The following is an 18224-nucleotide window of genomic DNA, read 5'->3' on the forward strand; positions in this document are numbered from 1 at the left end:
ATTCAAGTGTCATAATGTCGTAAAGAGGAAGAGTTATCTACATGAAGGTTGTGCACTACAAACCTCACCATATTGACCACGTAGTCTCACAGATGTCACAAAATCTTGTAAGAAGAACACATAATATTTTAGATCATGATCCATAAGATACTATAAAATATAGACATCTATTGAACTTTTATTATTGCTTAATATTAATTACTACTTACCTTCAAAGAATTGACTCCAAGTATCAATTCTTCTTTCAGTGCCTCTGTCTCCTCGATTATGTTTTGGTTGAGGAAAAGGTTAAGAATTTCATCACTATATTTTTTAATAAGTTTATGGGCCATGAAGACGGGGTCAGTGCTACATGCGATGTCATCTACAAATGACGCTTGAGTTTTAGATCACATCTAATTTGTTGTCATTTTCATTATTCCCTATCAATAAATATCGAGTTGTGACATCAATATCAGTAAAATTCCATCAAAATAACTCCAAAGCCATAAAGAAAAGAACATAATAATATGAGATTTGTTTCTATATAAATTGTACAATTATACTTATTAAAGTTTACCTTCACTGAAGAAGGTGTATGAGGTACATTCCCACCTATGCCTTGTGGTGTATCCATGTCGCCCTGTGAAAAAGATTAGTAAATCTTAGCAATCAGCAATGAAATGAAAGTAATAGACAATTAATATTTTATGGAACAATCCATTTCATAACTGATCATCAAGTTGTACGCAAGAATCAACATTTTATGAAGGGAAAAACTTGAGACCAAATTCTGATTCAATTAGAAAATCAGAAGTTACATAACTCATACTTATTTGGATTTGTGATGCCCTCGTCGTTAACCTAAGAATAAGATAGCAATGAAACACATATGTGATCAAGGCGTGGTAGACATTGAGCAGCTCAAGATACTAAATAATTATTGGCAAATTGTACATAGTAGTTAGAAGTTCAAAAAGGAAATTTGTATGCTCTTTCAATAAATTCAATAGCATATATATGACGATTCTCCTATCTAGCTTCAAGTAAGTGCACAAGAGAATTGAGATCAAGTGATGTGAGCCAGGGTTGAAGATATCAAGTACCTTCATCAATATAGAACCGAAGTATGATCCAAATATTGAGCTCACATGTTATCAAGTATAATAATCATTTGGATGCCCACCACCCACCTTATCAGTATGTGAATCATGACTTTATTAATAAATGATAATTCTATAATCTAGCATGTCCTTAAGATGATATCCTTTATCGATCATCATCGAGAAAATATGAAGTATGATTCCTAATGAAGATATGGTTGTTACATCATAGCATCCATCCATTGATCATATATGAATACAAATCCTTATCATTAATCATACAAAGATGAGATAATATAAGTCACTCAAAAGATTTAATTTTATAGGAGGAGATGCAGTGGAGAGGAGAGAGATTTAGGAATGGCAGATGGTTTCAACATCACTAGTTTAGCTAGGCTCATTTCTCTAATAAAAGATCAGGAAGGAGAACACCACAATCATGTTGCAGCTTGCAATTGAGAAGAACAACAAGGTGGTGGACATTGTTCTTCTGAGTGAATTTGAGAAGGACATTTCCCTATGATAAAATTTGGTAGTTATTAGGCACTTCATCAATGTGAAAATGATAAGAGATAAAATTCAATCTTGGGTTCAAGATGAATGGTGCATAGATGTAGTGATAAATTTTGTACCAAAAGGTTTTTTTATTGTGATTTTAAAAGAGGAATAAGTCAAGAATAAAATATTAAATCAAAAAAATTGGTCTTGTCAGTCATTTCATTTATACTTGTAGTCATGGCAATCTAATTTTGATCCTAATCCATGGGCAGTATATCAGGCTCCTATTTAGATTTTTTTATATAACCTATCTTTAAAATATTAGGGAGACACAAGATTAGAATGTATTGGGAGATCATTGGGCACCCAACTTGAGGTAGATGATTCAATAATAGAGAAAAATTCATACTTATATGCCAAAATCAAAAGTGTAGTAGTTCAAGAAGTTCCCTCCTTTATCAATTTGAAAATGAGCAATAATTGGAAGCAATAGGTAGAAATTGAATTTCCTATTTTGGGGTAGTTGAAATGAGGGGTCAAGAATCAAGAGCCAATGATTGACAAGTCTTCCATAAGCCTATGAAAGTTTGGGTGCAGAAGAACAATATTCATAAAATGGTTACAACAACTGTTCCATAGGCAAGTAAGGAACCTGTTGAGTCAACTTCATTCCATCAAAAGGAAAACACTAAGGAAGAAGGGGAATGCTCAGGCTCTCTTCAAGAATAGGGCCTAGGGGAGCCTAGACCTAAGGAGATCATTCCTCTTATTTATCAGGCATGATCAAACTCAGAGGTTGATTATGATAAGGATTCTATGGAGGTTTTTCTTCTAGTTGATGAATTAGAGAATGTTGAGCCTAAGTGCATTAGTCAATCTGCTAACATACTTTTAGGAAAAACCAAAGTTGGTAGGGGAAGGTAGTCTCATAAAAAAATGAGGGAGGAGCAGGCCAAGGAGAAGGGCATCATTAGTTTTTTGATTTCATGAAAAAAGCCAAGGAAGTAGGGGTCTTCCTTGGTGAGAAATTAAGATCTCGACATGAAATGTTAGGGGCATATCTGCTCCTAACAAAAGATGATTGGTCAAACAAGCACTAATCATATTAGACAATGATATTGTATTGTTTCAAGAGACCAAGTTGTGTATGGATAAAGCTCTTAGTTTTCTCTTTTCATGTAGCAATTGGGAAGGTTATTTCCAAGAAGCTAAAGGTGCATCTGGAGGTCTTGGATTTTTTGGAATCTAGAAAATATAAAGATTATGGATTTGGAAATATATGATCATTGGTTATGTGACAAAGTGGTCAACATTCAATACAAGTTTCCTTTCCTTTAATCAATGTTTATGGTTTGATCAAAATAGTAGACAATTTGAAATTATGGACAAATATTTCCTCTAAGATAGCTTCTCTCAAAAGAAACAAGATTATAATTGTAGGAGATTTCAATTCCATCTTGGATTTGGATGATAAATCAAGTGGCCTAAGAATGTCTAATCAATTAATGTAGGATTTTGGGTAATTTTTGAATAAGAACCATCTATTAGATGTGGTTCCTAAGAATGGGAGATTCACATGGACTAATAGGTGAGAAAATTTTTCCAGAATTTCTAAAAGAGTAGATAGATTTTTTGGTTGGATCATTTTGGGTAGACTCGGATTTCAATCTGGATATAAGTGTCCTTCCTCTATCCCTTTTAGATCACTTTCCAGTTAAGCTATGTTTTACTATTGCCAAGCTAAGGTATAAGGGGAGTTTTAGATTTCAGAATATGTGGTGGAGAAATAAGGACTTTTCATATAAGGTTGAGGGATGGTGGAAAGAGAGTGATATATTCAGAGGAATCCTGAGCTTTGTGTTTATAAAGAGAATCAAATTGGTTAAAGAGAAAATCAAAGAATGGAATCAAACCTCTTTCAAAAAAATCTTCTCAGAAAAATTTAGGGTGGAAGCAAAAATGGAAGCCCTGAACAATTCAGTTATATCTACAAGGATGTCTAATGAGGATTTTGAGAAAGAAAAATTTCTCACGAGCAAACTATTTCTTAGAGAAGTAATATATTGGAGGAACAAGTCCAAGGAACATTAGATTAATGATGGGGATTTTAAACCAACTATTTCCATACTTCGGTCAAGGCCAAGAGATCCACAAAAATAATTAATTGTATACAGGATTCTCAGGGTCGGTGGCAGGATAAGCCTAAAGAAGTTGAGAATCTAGCAGTTATGTATTTTAAATCCCTATTAGCGGTATCTTTCTATTCTCAGTCAGAGCCAGCATCAATTTAATTTTAAGTTATCAAATAGGAGGTTTCTAATGCATATAACATTGAATTGATGTGGCTGTTTACATTGCAGGAAGTGAAAAAAGCAACCTTCTATAATCCCCCATTCAAAGCTTCAAGTCTGGATGGGTTTACATTAGATTTTTTTTTTAAATGTTGGATTTTTATGGGTAATGACATACACAAGGTTGTGGAAGCTTTCAGGATGAAAGGACAGTTTGTCAAAGAAATAAATAATACTATCATTTTTTTGATCCTCAAGAGACAAGAATGCTTGTCTATGGACAATTTTTGGCCCATTTCTCTATGTGATGCTCTATATAAAATCTTGTCTAAGGCCAAGTTTAATATATTAAAATTGCTTCTTGACAGGATTATTTCAGATGAACAACATGGATTTGTTCCTGGAAGGGAAATAGTGGACATCATTCTCCTGGTGGGTGAATCTATTCATAGTCTTCATACAAAGAAGAAGAAAGGTATGATTGTTAAACTAGATGTTAGCAAAGCTTATGACATAGTCTATTGGCCTTTTCTCTCAACAATTCTTTCTCAGCTTGGTTTTCATAATAATTGGATCAATTGCATCATTCATTGTATATCTTTTGTTTATTACTTCATAGTTGTGAATGGTTTGGTGTGTGGCTTTTTTCAACCTACTAATAGGTTAAGACAAGGTGATCCCCTGTCCCCCTTTTTATTCATGTGGATGGTAAAAGTTATTGGTAGATTTATTAAGCTTTAGAGAAGATAGGGTCATTGGCATGGTGTTTCTATTCATACCTGCTTGGAACGAATATCACATTCTCAATTTGTTGATGATGTTATTTTATTTGGGGAAGCCTCTATTAAGGAGGCTAAGATTATCAAAGAAGTGTTGGAAAATTATGAGAGGGATTCAGGTTAGTGTATGAACAAGACTAAATCAAGGGTATATTTTATCAATACTAGCTAGCGGCAAGGAATTATAATGTCTTCCATTTTGGAGTTTGAACAAGACAAATTTTTGATTGCTTATCTTGGAATTCCTTTGTTTGCAGGTTGATTGCATTGTAATTTTTGGGAAGAAATTTTAAATAAGTGTTAGGTGAAAGCCAATTCATGGAAGAATAGGTGGTTATCCTAAGCAGGTCAAATTCTCATGATTAAATAAGTCCTATCAACCATACTAGTATATTATTTGGCAGTCTACAGGGCTCCCAATAGAGTAGCTTCAACACTTGATAGTCTCTTTTTTTTGAAAAATATTTGGGAAGGATCGAAAGAGTATAAGAAGATTCCACTTATCAATTAGGAAATGATATGTTTGACCAAGGAAGAAGGTAGTGCAAGGCTTTGCAAAATGAGTTTATAGAACTTGGCACTAGGAGAAAAACTAGCTTGGAAAATGTATAAACACTCGTAGAAACCATGGCATCAAATCATGCTTGCCAAATATTTAGATTCTTGGGCCCAAGAGAGGATTTTGATGGTGGTTAATTCTACTATTGGCTTACCATCTTGGAAATTTATTTGGGAAAGTAGAAGGATTCTCACTTATCACCTTTCGTGGAAGGTTGGAAATGGCAAGAGTTCCAGATTTTGCAAAGATTCTTGGAATGAGAATTTGCCCCTTGAAAGATTATTCTTTGATAAAGAATGGGTTAATCAAATGAAAGCTTTAGAAGGTCTATGGGTCGTAGATTACATGTTTTTTGCTTCCCCATCCACATCAAGAGCTAGTTGGTGAACCATAGGCTCAACACATTCAGCCAATAACATCTTTTTGTAGGAATTGTTATCACTCAAAATAGTGATTCGTTCAGCCTCAGAGGACACTACGATATGGAGTGCTTCAAAATCAAGGGATTACAAGGTTAATCTGGGGTATGAGTTGCTAAGACATGGACAAAGTAGTGAATCTTGGCCTTCAAAATTATGTTGGGGTAAATGGCCTTTTACCAAAGGCAGGGGCTTTCCTTTGGATAACTTTGCATGGTAGGATTTTGACAAGTAGCAAATTAAAATTGATTAGAATATTGGGGCCTAATTAGTGTGTATTGTATAAATAGTTCAATGAAGCAATCGATCATATGTTATACTGGTACCCATATTCGAAGGATTGTTGGGATTGGTTGATGGATAGGCTTCACTGGTATTCAGTTAGGAATGCCACTTTAAATGATTTCCTCTCAGTATGTCCAATTGATAAATCAAAATCTAAATGGGCCTATTATGGATAGTGTGCCCTGCAATGTTGGTTTGGAATGTATGGAAAGAGTGCAATCAAAGGATCTTCAAGGAGGAAGGTTTGGAAGTAAGAGAACTAAAAAATAGGATCAAAATAGCTACAGAGGAAGTTATCAATGCCAGATCAGTGGGACTAAAATATAGATATCAGTCAAAATGGGATTTTGAGATGGAGACATTGTGGACTTTTAAACCATAAGGAGAACACCTACTAAAGGATAAGAAGACATATAGGACCCATGCCTATTGGCAGGCTCCTCCAATTAGATGGGATAAGCCAAATTTTGACGAAGCTAGCATAGGCAACCCAGGTAGGAGTGACTTGGGTGTCATCATTAGGAATAAAAAATGTAAAATGTTGTAGGGCTTAGAAAAAAATTTGGGAGTCACCACTAATAACATGGTAGAGATCGCGACTTTGGAAGTAGGGATTAGTTGGTGTACAAATGTCAACATTAGGAAGTTAATCATAGAGAGGGACTCTCAAATCATCTTAAATGGAGTTCTAAAAAATGCCTTTAACAATTGGAGACTCACCTGTTGGTTACCAAGGATAGAAGAGGCCCTAAAAAACTTTGAGGATTTCCAAGTACAACATGAATTTTATGAAGGGAATAAGGCAACAAATTACATGGAAAATTTGGGAATTGATGCAGAGATTGAAATTGATTTTGGCCAAGATGACCAAATCCCAAAGGAATTGTGAGACATTATTTTGGCAGACATTGGAGCTCTCCCAAAGGAAGCGATCAAATAAGTATGAAGGTTTTTGATGGCACTAGTCAAGAAGATGGACAATTTGGCACAGAGAGAATTAGAGTTACATCAGACGCACGATACGTTCTGATATTATGTTCAAAGATATAATTGAGGAAGGATAATTTTGGGATTTAAAATGTCACTAGATTTTCTAATTCACTCAGGCACAGTAGCATGGAGAGTCACCTTGGCATTAACGCTTCTGCGAGAAAGAGGAGGCAATGATGAAATCATCAGAGGAACATATTCAACGCTAATTAGGTTAGGCTAATGAGAAAGAATAGGAATGTATGGTAACCATCCTAGGGGTGGACTATTGGGTAGGACAACATGTCCATGACAGGGTATTGGTAGTATACCTCTTTCAACCCATCATCCAAATTCTTGGAAACTCCTTGAACTCAATGAGTATGGTTTGAAGGATGACTTCAGATGAAGCTTATCTAGAGGTAGTTTTAGCATTGGAACATATTGATCCTAAGTTGCACGATGGATGTACCTTGGGGCATTTCTGCCTTGAGTCAGAAGGGAAGAAACCTATAATGAAGAAGGCTCGAGAAATATATAAGGTGAACATAGTAAAGAAGTATGATTTATCTAAATTTGAGGTTCTTATTCAGGCTAATGAGAATCTCTTCATAGTGGAAAGTCTAAGGCCATAGCTAACGAGATCATGTGTATTTTTCATTGATTTTTTATATTTTGGGTCATTTGTATTAAGATTTGATGCTCCATCTCCCTTTGTAAGGTTTTCTCTAATAGAAATAGAAAGGGTATTGCCCACTAGGTAGAGCTTTCTTTAAAGGAAAAAAAATGATGAGATAATAAAGTTAGCAAACAACATGATAAGAAAAGCAACATGATCATCCAACAATTATTATCACTAAGAAGATAACCAAATAGAGCATCAATTACCAAACCAATCTGCAATAAATGGTAATGTCAACCACAAAATATCAATTAGCAAGCATGTCAAGATTATCACCTCATGTATTGCTCAAATGATCATCATAATCACCCATCAATTATAACCATTACAAGAGGTATTGATTAGGAAGATTGAACATCAAAGGAAAAATTTTGTTACACCATTCAAGTGTTCACATCAAACAACATAAATGCAACCATAGTCATATGTATGTAATTTCCTATCAGCAAATAGGTAGTCACATTATCAACAATCAACATGATATTGTCTTTATCACCACCTATGGAAGATTAATCAAATAATGACAAGTGAAGTAAACAAACTAATCAATAGCAATTACTCATAACTACGCAAAGATAGTGATTAACCATTAAATGCTCATTTCTGAAAAAGAAAGGTGCTATCCCAACCTATGGGTGCAAGTGACCAATAACAATGATATCTATTATAATAATCAATCCCATTCTCAAAGACATCATCGAGTATTTCTTATCAATTATGTATCCTCGTTAGATTTCTCAAGGGAGTACTTGCCTTTTGAAAATTAGTTTGCAAATATTGAAGGAAAGTAATCATTAAGAGCCCACTATCTTGTATATTTATAAAGACAAGGTAGACATAGTAATATCATTACTGTAAGCAATATTAATGACAATTGCATACGTATAAGGCACAAATTAGAATTAGTAATATCATTATTATAAGTAACATTGGAGACAAGTACAAATAAGAAACAACTATATCAATGATATAAGTGATCTTGAGATATTTTTGTACTTATAAGATAGATCAGGAACAACAAGATACATCATTGCTATAAGTGATAAAAGTAGATTTCAACATATTAGTGCCATCTTAGAGTCGATTATCAACACATTGAGAAGGCTTGTAGTATATATTATTTTGATATTGATATATTAGAAACAAATAGCAACAATTGGAAGGAGACTTCACATAATTCTTATAATAGAAGTGAATATATGATATATAGTAGAGATCATCTTGACATAAATCTCATCAATATATCTAAGATAGCTGTGATACTCTATTTTATTGATAAGTAATATATCTTATAGCATTATATTATAAGCAGTATCAATTATAAATCATAATATTTCATTCTTAGATTAATTGGTGTCAATTACCATCATTACAAGTCTTGTAAAGGACTTTCAGAGTCTTCTTGGATGGAAGTTTCTTGCCGATTTTTGTGAGTAATTGTCCCTAATTCCTAAGAATTAATATAAGGGGATATTACAAGATTGATGTCCTTGTCGCTAGGTTGTCACTCAATCATTGGGAAAAAGATATAAATGTAATCCATTGGTTGGTGGTCATATATTCAATCTAATATTGGTGATAGCACAAGATTTTCTTATTTGGTGATGTTGATTGCCCATTTTCCAACATGCTCTTGTGCTAGACATGTTGGGTAGCTAAAATATTCCATGAGTTGGTAGAATCAAGAACATTTGGAGGTGTATGGGATGGTAATCTCATGTTTATTTTTAATCTAATTTTACTCCTTGCCCATGGAAACTCTTCCACTCTTCTGTCCTTGACCAATCTCAAGGACACTATATATATAATATCTCTGTGTGCTTTTTGTATATATATATATATATATGTTAGGGGAATGTGTTTGAATAATTTTTTTTAGTATAAAAATATTTATCCATCCATTACCCTATGTTAAGGGGAAGACTTTAAGTGAATCCATAGAGAGGAGATAAGTAGGCATTGCCTTGTCATCGTTAGGGAAGGCTTAATTTCCTTATAGTATGAAGAGTCCATTGCTTGCGAGCAAAAAGTAGTTTAATTCTCGTACATATATGCACCATTGTGGTTTGGTAGGAAAACTATTTTCTTTAGTTATGGTAAGTTGATTCCTTTTTTGATATTTGACCCTACTTTGTGTATGAGAAAGTGCACGAGAGATTGCAAAACAAATTGCTTGGATAAGTTCGATAAGTTTTTATTGTTATTTTGTATTGATACCATAGTGTTGAGCAGGTTGTTTTGCTTGAGCCAATTGATAGATTGGAAACTTTATCCATTCTAACTTTAGTCATATCCATTGTAAGCCAAAATATCTTGATCAAGTCTTCCCTCTATTGTTATTAAGGTAGAAACTCAATTTGTAGCTCACTAACTCTTTTCCTATACACACCATTCAAACCCTTGATAATTCTGTAGGTTTTATTGATATCACTAAGATCATTCTTAATCTACTCACATTGCATTTGAAACTTGGCTACTACATGGCATGCCACTATAGAAAATATTTTTAGAAGATATTAGTTTCCTCCATACATGTTTTGATCTGACCAATAGCAAGGGACCATACCTATAATACAATGTTATACTTTTTATCCATTTCTTTCTCAACACACTGATAATAAATGTCGTATTGTAACAACTATTTCTCAATATCTAAAACCAAATCACTAGACTACACCCACAAATATGAGATACCACCACATCATTGTCAATCATATGATCAACAACCAATAACAAGGGGTTAGGGGGGTATTTAATATTTTTTCTTAATTTAACCATGAATTTTTTGTAATTATTATGACACTTCACAATGTTCCATTTTTTAGTGATATCCCAATCTAAGGGCTTGAGAGGACAACCATGACTAAAAGGATGCAAAATCATCATATTTTCCTTGATTTTATGGATAAGGAGCCAAAAAACACCATTGACATCTTTCTATATTTTAAAATCATATTGTTTGTCTCTTTTTCCAGATAGACCAACTACCAATCCAACTCAAAACAAATGAAATAAACTATTCATAATGATGTAAAAAGAAACTTAAGGAAAACTCTTAGTAACTTACCTATGTAAAATATTGTTAAAATGTTGCAATAATTGTTAATTATAGCAGCAATAAACAAACCTCCTACAACCTGCAGAGTTCAAAAATTATATTTTGGAATCGACATGACTCAAATTTTAATGGATGAATATGATATAAGATTGTAGGAAAGAACATTATATAAGAAAAGAAAAATACCACAAGGAATGTCTTGACATGTTTTCCTACTACATCTTGTAGAAAGCCTAAGAACCAATTAATTTCATTTCTAATAGTAATAGTAGCATCAATAAAGATATTCTTCGAAATAGAAATTAGGGGAACACATAGAGCAGACGTAAAAAGAAATAAATATGAAACTTAAATATTTTTTAAAGCACAAAACCCATTAAATTTAGACTACATTGTGAGCCACTACATAGAAAAATTAGCCTAACCTATAATATAATATGAAAGCAAGTCTAGCCTATTAAAGAAAAATGCAAATTTCAACCAAAGAAATAAGATCGTCATATAAAATATAAGACCGATGCAAATCAGCATTAACAAGTGGTACTCCAACCACTCTAAAAGTAGCCATATGAATGTGGCACTAGCCAGAATGCTCAAAGAAATTTACTTGTTTCTCCACAATAAGGCATCGATAGTTGTATATAAAACCAAACATTAAGGAAAAAATAGCTTAATAAAAATCTCATTTTTATTGTTTGGGACAACAAATGCTCCTACCCCTGCCTCTATTTCAAATGAGCAATTTTTTACAACTATACAACAACTCTTATTTTGCATTATTGTAAAGCAAATTTTAGTGTAAAGTTCATAGGTATATACATTTTTATGATCTATAGAAAAATAATGAAGTTCCAAAAATCTAGATTAACTCAGGTGCTTTACTTCTAAAGTGCAAAACAATAAAACTTCCCCCTATAAAAACACACCATTGCTCAAAATGTTAACAATAGGACTTCAAAAAAAGATTTTTTCTTACATTTTCCTCCACTGAGCAGATGATGAACAAGTTTCTGGCATCTAAAGAGTTGATTACATGACTCAGAAACTGATGATTTTTCACTCCTTTCAAATAATGTCTCTGAGCTTTGTTTGGGAATGCTCCTCCCAAACAAACGACTTACTAGAGAAATGATATTTGTTTGTTAGGTTCATATAAAAAAGTTTAGAAAATAGTTGGAACATTCACGACCACGAACTCACATGTTTTCACATTGGAAAGCTCTTTCATTAATGTCCTCTAGCTTTGAGATCTATATTGGGTTGTGCCAAAATAGGACTTCTAGAGATTTAGAAAACTTTGTAAGTCCTCTTCTGCTATCTTCTAGGTTATCAAAATTCACACCAACAATTGTGATCTTGAGATGCTTAACTACAAAAGACGAAGAAGATCTCATGAAGAGGTATTGAATCAACACTATCTATTGACACCCAATTTGAATTCCTAGATCAATCACATGAATTCAATTCCCATGCTTCACAACATCAATGATGCCTTGGACAGTTGTAAATTGTATCACTTTGAAAAAGGGAAGTACAGTAGTATAGAGACCAAGTAAAGAATAGATCTTGGCTTTTGCGTTATCATTGTGCCAGTTCTCAGTTAAATCATTCTTGTGGTTATTGGTGAAATTAGGGATTTTTTATTTCACCTCATTATCTTTTTCATTTTTCCTCCTCTTGTGCCCGCAAGCTCATAGTGAAAATCCCTCCTCTCTCTCTCTCTCTCTCTCTCTCTCTCTCTCTCTCTCTCTCTCTCTCTCTCTCTCTCTCTCTCTCTCTCTCTCTCTCTCTCTCTGTTTATGATCCATGTTGGTCAAAATTTTGACCAAACAAACTCATGTTGGTCAAATTTATGACTAACTCAAGATCTTAACAAAAGAAAAGTTAAAATCAAATGGAAAATGGTATAAGGTCAAAAATTAAGGTAAAAAATTAACACCAAATCTACTAGTGGTTGGAATATCATGACAAGGATTCAAAGTTTCCTAATAGGGACTCATATATACTAATTGTATTTCATTGGCTCCTAAAAAAGTCTATCCTTTCACAAGGAACTATTATATTAGTACATCATCTTGTGGGCATCATTATCACTGGGGTTTGCCCTCTGATCAAGGGTTTTCCTAGTTAACAAATTTGGTATTACTGTGTATGTTTATCTTTTGAAGGTTGTTGCATCTTTTCAATACATATTTCAGATTTGATAAAGTTATTAAAAGTCATTTTAAGCACATAACTGATTCACCCCCTACCTTCTCAGTTATTTTGGTGGAATTTTCTTTCCAAAAACTCTTTACTAACCTCATTGATGTTCTAAGTTTAGGATCAACGAGTTCAAGAACATTGTTCATATCTTCAAAAGTTATTAATGCACAAAGTTCTCCAACTTTGTCTTCCCTCATTTTATTGTCTTCCCCAACTTCTCTAAGTCTTTTTTCTTCTAACTTTAAAAAATAAATGATATGGAATACTACCTTTAACTCTACTACATTTCTCTTTAAATTCAAGAAATTGTTTATAATTGAATTCTCAAGTATACCTTGTTGATGTTCATAATATCTCTAGTAGAATATTTGTACCCAAGCTAGATTTCCATCATGTTTAATTCTAGTAATAATCCTCTTTATGTTTTATTTCTATTTTATCCTTTCTACTTCTAGGTCTATCTTTAGTTCCTTTGGTTCTTCTACAACTTTATGCTCAATTTATGATTCTTCATCTTTCTTTGTTTCCTTCATTGTGGGGCTCTTCTTCTTTACAATAATTTTTGGCTATTTAATGTTGGTTCCATGAGCCTTTTCCTTTTTCCTTGAATTATTCTTTGGTTCACTCTTAGGTGCTTCTTCTATTTTCATAGTATGTGTAGAACTTGTTGACCTTTTAGGGGTGATGCAAACTTTAGGAATAACCTACACTTTGTGATCTCAACTTCTTCAGGTTCCTTAATATCTTCTTCAACAACTTTAGTATTAGTAGCCTCTAATATAGGCTCCTTGACATGTTTCTTTCTTGTCCCCCCAAGCTTGGATCTTGACTAAATCTCACTTATCTTATTCTTCACTTTTTTCCATTCTTCCTTACTCATACCTCCTCCCATGGTCATCTTCTCTACCATCTTTCGTACTCTCCATTTTCTAGTGCCACTATATAATTGTTCCCTTACTAAACTATACTTTTCTTGGTATGTACCCCATCTTTCACATGTAGTGTCCCTTGGTGACTCTAATATTACCTTAACATAGCCTTGTAACATCTCTTGTGACACTTCATAACCTATAGGATGTATGAAGATCTTCCTTGGCTCAACTCATTCCATGCAAGTAAAATTTATCTCAACCATAAAGCAAATGGTCTCTACATATTTCTTTGCTATTACCTTGGAATTATATGACTTTGATTCATCTCAATCTGAAAACCTTTGACCATACCAAAGATGTTTGTTGTGATTCTTTCCTATTCTGCAAGTTGCAATAATCAATAATAAGTTCCATAGCACACTTGTTAGCTACCCATGTTGAGTGAGGCATGTTGGGAAGTTCTACAAGATATAGAGGAATATACACATTATTAATGACCCAAATCTGAAAGGATGATGTTTGTCATGCTTAATTCTCATTATGATCTCTGTTACTTAATTTTTGCACATGTGTAAAAATTTAAGCATGTATGTAATGAAAGTATAGAATTGCTTTTTTATTTCATTTAAACAAATAGAAATGTCCTTGTATTTATTTACTTTCAAATATACATTGACATTTCAAATAATGAAATGAAATGATATGCTTTAAAAAAATGATCTCACACAAGCCGTGAGTATAGCTCACTGTATTAAATTTATTTCATAAGGAAATACATGAATAGATACATATGAATGAAAGAAATAAAGAGTAGAGATAACCAGTCATTGCCTATTTCTTTGACTGGTTATGCACTCTTTCCCCGGCGCAACAGAATCCAGCTCCAAGCTTCACATGATCTCCAGTTTGCAAAAAACATGAAAGCAACTGATGTTAGATCCCGAAGGATCTAAGCAATGAATACCTATCTCTACAACTACACATGTTCTCTGTTGATGCATCTCATTATGAAAGACAGAAAGTTGAAAGAAATAAAAATCATTTGTGAGTGTCACGAGCCCATGCTCGAACCTCACAGAATAGTATGCTATAGGATTTCAAGGAATAAATAATGATTAACATCACAGATTGCAAGAGTGTACTTGCTACAAGAAAGCATGAGAGAAAAGTAATGAAAAATATTTCAAGCAATGCTAAGAAGCAAGGAGTTTTCATTGCAAAGATAAAACATGTCACTGGAAAGTATGTTGACAAAATCTCAAAAGGCAGACACAGGATTAACAAGGTTATGTTGTAACAAATTATCATGTGACTGGAATGCTCTCTTAAAGAGATCCCAACAGCAACTAAGTCATAGCCCAAGTAAATATATCTATATCTAATAGGGTTTAGAAAAGTTTTGAGAGTATAATGGTTAGTGCAAACTGTATAAAAGATTTTGCTGTCTCTTCATTGAAGATAGATACCTCTGATACGCTTTTACAACCAGTATGTTGTGACTGAAATTATTCACTCAAAGTTGGTCAATGATGCTTTGCAATTGGAAACACATAGATCATTGAATACTGGAGTTCTTAGTGAATTGAACTGGGAAATGTGTGATGGTATTTTCTAGTAATCAATCTTGAAGAAAACAACTAGACTCCAAAGGAAAATTAGTTAATATCAACAATAGCATCAGAATCTATCTATGTCTTTTGAGACTTCAATATGCAATAGTTATGAAAAGGATCAAAACCAAACAAAATATTCCTTTTATGTAATCAAGTTTAATAAGGGACTTGAGTGATATTTTAGAAACTTCAGACTTAAGTAATGTTGAAGAAAGGAAATAATACCAAATAGTGGAGAGTCACAGTTATCTCCTATTCAGATATGGCTTGTGGCCAAGCTCATACCATTCCAATAGCAGATGTTGGAGCATTAGGGGTTTCTTTTATGTGGGATGTCGCAGATCTAGGTAATTTCTACTGTAAATTGTTAGCTTTAAGTGCATGATACTCGATCCATACAATCAAACAGACAATCCAGAACGTTGTCAATGGCAAATTCTGGACCCAACACAAATGGTTTACATTTTTTCATCACAACAACAAGGACTAGTCATCTGGATGGGAAGCATGTAGTCTTTGGGAAAGTGATTAAAGGAATTTGAGTTGTGCGTGCAATTGAGCACACTCCCACAGATAGTACTAATGAGCACCCCATAGTTGATATTGTAATTGCAAATTATGGGGAGATTTCAAAGGGGGCAGATGATGGAATCTGTGATTTTTTTTAAGGATGAAGATTTATACCCAGAATTGGCCAACTGATCTTGATGAAAATCAGGAGATATTTCATGGTGGATGATGGCAGTGGATTTTACTAATTTTTTTGGAAATGAGAACTATGAGAAAAGGGATTTCAAAATGGGTTTAAATGATGTAGATTCAACTGTTGTAAGCTTTCAAAAAGCTTTGATATTAGAACCCAATGATGCGGGAATTAGAAAGAATTTGCTATTGTCAAGAAGAAGGTATTTGATAGGCAACAACAAGAATGAAAAGCATATGCAAAGATGTTCCAGTTGTGACTATAGAATCACCAGTTGGATCGCCTACACCTCCCAACACATCTGAGGGCTCATTCAAGCAAAATCAATTTGTGCCATTTATCTCTTCATCTTTCCCCACCACATTTCTAGAGAAATCGGTGATGAGTAAAGACCTCGATTCAAGAGCAACAAGTGAAGGCAACATAGATTTGCAAGATGTTTTAGCAGTGCAAAGATGACAGCAAGGAAACTGTTTATTCTGGTGAGCATACAACTAGTGACTTGAATCTACCACTAGACACTCAAATTAACTGGACAAAGGCAAACTGATATATTTGATCTCAATTTGGAAAGTTCTGGAAAGAGAGGAGAAGGTGAGTTGGATGAATTTAATCAAATTTACAATAAAAGAAATACCATTAAGGCTGATAACACTCTAGCTTCAAGTCATCCTGAACAAAATATGGGCCTCAATCCAAAATCAATTAGAAGAAAACCCATGTCGGGTTCCTATGAAAATAAGAAGAGAACCAATAAAACCCATATGGAAGTGTCATTAACAACATATAAATGACCATGCTTCCAATCATGGCAGATTAAAGCAATAGATTCTATTTGGGTTTTTCGAAAACATAATTTGCTATATATTCAAAGAGAAACTTCAAAACTGCAGGTGTTGTTTGAAAGTGCAGAGAGCCCAGTCACAGTTTCAAGTTTGTCCCAAAAAAATCATAGTGACAACATCAAATTTAGCAAATTTAAACTCTTACCTCTGCGGCTATAATGGAAGGTGCACAGTCACGGGAAAATAAAAGACCAAGCAATACGCAACGAAAAATCCAGAGACCCTCGGCCTCATACAGCGTATCAAATATGACAAACTCATCAATGGATACAGCGAACTCATCAAAAGACTCCATTTTCTCCAAACCCTCGAGCTTTACAAATGTTTCATAGAAAGATGCATATTAAAAATGAAAGCTTTTTAGGGTTAAAGATTTGTTACGCCCTTTTCAAAGTTACATAATCCTTTGAGATCCACGGCCTTTCATGGAATTTTATTTCTTTTTGAAATAAAATTCATATGTGTGATGAGCGAGGTTAATCCCTTAGAAGTTTTTTAAGCTTATAATGTTACTTTATATTCTTTCATATAACTATAATAAAGAAATAATATTTAAATGATTAGTTCTAGTCATTTAATATTATTTTCTTATTCCAAAATGTAAGAATATTATTTTAAATCATTTCTTTTGCATAGATATTAATGTAAAGAGAAATATTTTAATGACATAATTCTAAGTCATTAGATTTTTTTTCTATTTTTAATGCAAAAGATAGAGTCATGTCATGGTCTTTAAGACTGAAAATAGTTAGGAAACATATGCATGGAATATAGGAGGTTGGATTTTGACTTTGCTAAGTCAGTTTGGGGGTCTTTATGACCAGTTTGAGCATTTTGTGGACAGTGGAAGGTGAGTCATAAGGTTCTTTATGACTGAGTGGAGCTTTTTGAGCAAAAGATCATTATTTCAGAAGGTTCTAAGCCCTATTTTCTAGGCTATCTTTCTGCATACGACCCAAACAGTTGGGCATTGTACTTAATGAGTTTTCTAACTCATTTGGAGAGAGTTCTGATTTTATGACAGAGTTTTGAGACATCTTTTGAGTCCTAAGCTTTGTTACAGGGTCTGTAATTCAACATTTTGAAGAAATAATGCCAGTGACAGCAGTGTGATTATGCTTTATGGAGTAAATTGTTAAGCCATTTTCCTTTCTACAAATTATGTGTGTGTTTTGAATGATTTGATAAGTTAACCTGTGAATGTTTACATTATTCCTTGTTTTCTGTCTCATTCTAGCACCTTTTTGTGGAAAAGTAAGTCTGCTTGCAGGTTATGACATGTGTTTGTAGGTGAAATTAATCAAAGTGAGATAGTAATTTATCCTCTTTTTGTGGTTTCAGTATTGAAACCTTATCATAAATCA

At 33.5% G+C, this 18224-nt stretch overlaps 1 pseudogene; it reads right to left on the reverse strand.

The window, feature by feature from the left end:
* Positions 1-10501: 10501 nt before the first annotated feature.
* LOC149538038 (reticulon-like protein B8) lies at positions 10502-17155 on the reverse strand (annotated as a pseudogene).
* Positions 17156-18224: the final 1069 nt, after the last annotated feature.

The sequence above is a fragment of the Cupressus sempervirens genome, chromosome 9 (genome assembly GCF_028749045.1).
Source record: "Cupressus sempervirens isolate cs-2001-9-10 chromosome 9, ASM2874904v1, whole genome shotgun sequence".
In the NCBI taxonomy this organism is placed as follows: domain Eukaryota; kingdom Viridiplantae; phylum Streptophyta; class Pinopsida; order Cupressales; family Cupressaceae; genus Cupressus; species Cupressus sempervirens.